At 44.9% G+C, this 2,836-nt stretch overlaps 1 pseudogene; it reads left to right on the top strand.

Moving 5' to 3' along the window:
* The first annotated feature begins 963 nt into the window (after positions 1-963).
* LOC127233536 (60S ribosomal protein L21-like) lies at positions 964-1,455 on the top strand (annotated as a pseudogene).
* The last annotated feature ends 1,381 nt before the right edge of the window (positions 1,456-2,836 follow it).

The raw sequence follows: 2,836 nt of genomic DNA, 5'->3' as shown, positions 1-2,836 counted from the left end.
GCACTTTATATTTTTCTTTAAATTATACTTGATTTTGTGTGTGTGTGTGTGTGTGTGTGTGTGTGTGTGTGTGTGTGTGTGTAGGTCTCAATGCCAGCATGTAGGTTAAATTTACTTGAAGTATACACCTCAATATTTTTCACAAGCTTGTATGTATATATGCATTCTTCGTGTGCTTTCTTAAAGACTTGTTTTTATTATTTTTATTTACATGTGTATATGTGGATCTGTGTGAGTATATGCCACATGAGTGTAGGTGCCCACAGAAGCCAGACAAGCCACCCCACATGAGTGCTGGGAACCAAATTCAGGTCCTTTGGCATAACAGCAAGTGCTTTCAACTGCTGGCCCGTCTCTCCAGATCCTTCATATACCCTTCATATACCCTTCATATACCCTCTATCTGCACCATAGGTAGCTATGCACTTGCCTTTTGCCATTAAGATGAAACTGATTTTCTACTTTCATGTAAAGGGAACCACATAGTATGTGCTGTGTATCTTTCTTCCATTTAAAATATTTGTGATGTTCACTCATGGTGTGTGTGTATCATTAGCTTGTGCCTTTTATTGTGCACTAAATTCTTTTATGAGTATAACCACATTTTTTTTTTGGATGGTAGTAGTGTACACTCATGTGGCAGAGGCAGGCAGATCTCTGTGAGTTCAAGGCCAGCCTGGTCTACAAAGTGAACGGAAGAACAGCCAGGACTAATACTCAGAGAAACCCTGTTTCAAAAGCGAGAGAGAGAAAAAAAAAAAGAGTATACCACAACTTTTAATCTGATAGACATTTCGTTCATTTGCACTTAAATAAAGCTAGTAGGATCATTCATGTATGAATCACTGCATAAATGTGAGTGTTCACTTATCTAGGGGTGGGATGCAGGTTTTGTGAGATTTAGTTAGCAAATAAGAGACTTTAAAGCTGTTTTCCCGGACTGTGGCAGCCATCTTCCAGTAACTCGTCAAAATCACTAACATGAAGGGAAAGAGAAAGAGCACTTGCTACATATTCTCTAGGACTTTTAGGAAGCACAGAGTTGTTCTTTTGGCCACGTACATGCGAATCTACAAGAAGGGTGATTTGGTAGACATCAAGGGAATGGGCGCTGTTCAAAAAGAGATGCCCCACAAGTGTTACCGTGGCAAAACAGGAAGAGTCTACAATGTCACCCAGCATGCTGTGGGCATCATTGTAAACAAGCAAGTTAAGGGCAAGATTCTCGCCAAGAGAATTAACATGTGGATTGAGCACATCAAGCACTCTAAGAGCAGGGACAGCTTCCTGAAGCGGGTGAACGAGAATGACCAGAAGAAAATGGAAGCCAAGGAGAAGTGCACCTAGGTTCGGCTCAAGCGCCAGCCTGCGCCACCCAGAGAAGCACACTTTGTGAGGACAAACGGGAAAAAGCCTGAGCCGCTGGAGCCCATCCCATATGAATTCATGGCCTGATGTACAAAAAGAAATAAAAGACCTGGACTGTAAAGGGTTTTTCTTAAAAAAAAAAAAAAAAAAAAAAAAAAATCTGTTTTCCCCAATGGATGTACCATCTACTTCTCCAAAATGGTGAATAAGGTCTAATTCCTACTTTCAAGAAGGTTACTCCCTCGGGATGCCCCCATCCTAGATGCTAAATTTTAGGGAGGGACACAGGGGAAGAAGCAGCCCCCCTGGAGTGTCTCTGGACCGGTAGGGGCTTCTATCTCCTTTAGACCGGGGAACAATCTCTAGATCCTCAGTCTGGGACCCTGAGGAGCATCTCCAGTAAGTGCTGGATGAGAAAAAAACACTCAAAGATCCTGGGAAGAGGAAGTGAAGGGAGCAGGCTCTGAAGGAATCCTCAGCTGCTTTCTGTTTGCAGTGTTTGCCAGAGAAAGATGCTTAAGGTTTAACACCCCCCCCCCTCCTTCTGCCTTTCATTGTGCATCCCCCGCTGAGGAGGAAGTTCTGTCAAAAGAGGAAGGAACCCTGGCAGTAAAAACGCACATGAAACCAGGTTTAAAGTAACAGAACAGCCTAGCCAGCAGGTTGACTCTGCATGGTAGGCAGACACCGTGGGCAGTGGGCTGTGCTGTGCCAAGTCGCCCCAATCTATTCTCTGATGGACCCAGCATGGGCTGCCTGACCCCTTCATGGTACTTGTCCCAGCAACAGGACTCTTCCAATGAAGACAGCCTTCAGCTCTTACCCGTCAGGACACACAGGAATGAGCATCTCTCAGTGAGTATCAGAAATAATGAAATACATGCATATGGTCAATGGGTAGGAAAACATCGCTCCCGCTCCCGTTCAAAGAGCAACAGGCATGGTGAGTGAGTGCACTGTCTTGTTAGACCAAAGGGGAAGTGGCTGGGAAGAAAGGAGCAAAGGGCAAGACTGTACTGAAGGGTCTCATTGAGAAATGCAATCAAAACAAAGGGTGTGTAATTAACCTGGACATCCAAGGTCAGAGGAATGGGTGATATGAGAGCGCAGCCAGACAGTAGGACAGTGCTGGGGGAAATAATTCATTCGCTTGAGTGGCATTCGGAAAACAATGGGCTGAACAGTTAGTGGTCCAACTACATCCCATTCCTCTGTCCGGAGAGAGTAAGAACAGTTCCTACCTCACAAGGATATGTGACAAGACTTAATTATATGTTTAAAAAACAAGGGCTGGAGGGATGGCTCAGAGGTTAATAGCACCGGCTGCATGGTGGCACATGCCTTTAATTAATCCCAGCACCGGTGATGGTGGCTCATGCCTTTAATCCCAGCACTTGGGAGGCAGAAGCAGGTGGATCTCTGTTACGATAAGTTTTCCTGCCAACCTGGTCCCACAGCCGCATCAACC

The sequence above is a fragment of the Phodopus roborovskii genome, unplaced genomic scaffold, assembly GCF_943737965.1.
Source record: "Phodopus roborovskii unplaced genomic scaffold, PHOROB, whole genome shotgun sequence".
NCBI lineage: Eukaryota > Metazoa > Chordata > Mammalia > Rodentia > Cricetidae > Phodopus > Phodopus roborovskii.
The sequence above is the reverse complement of the archived record's forward strand: the minus strand, read 5'-3'. Positions and strand labels throughout refer to the sequence as shown.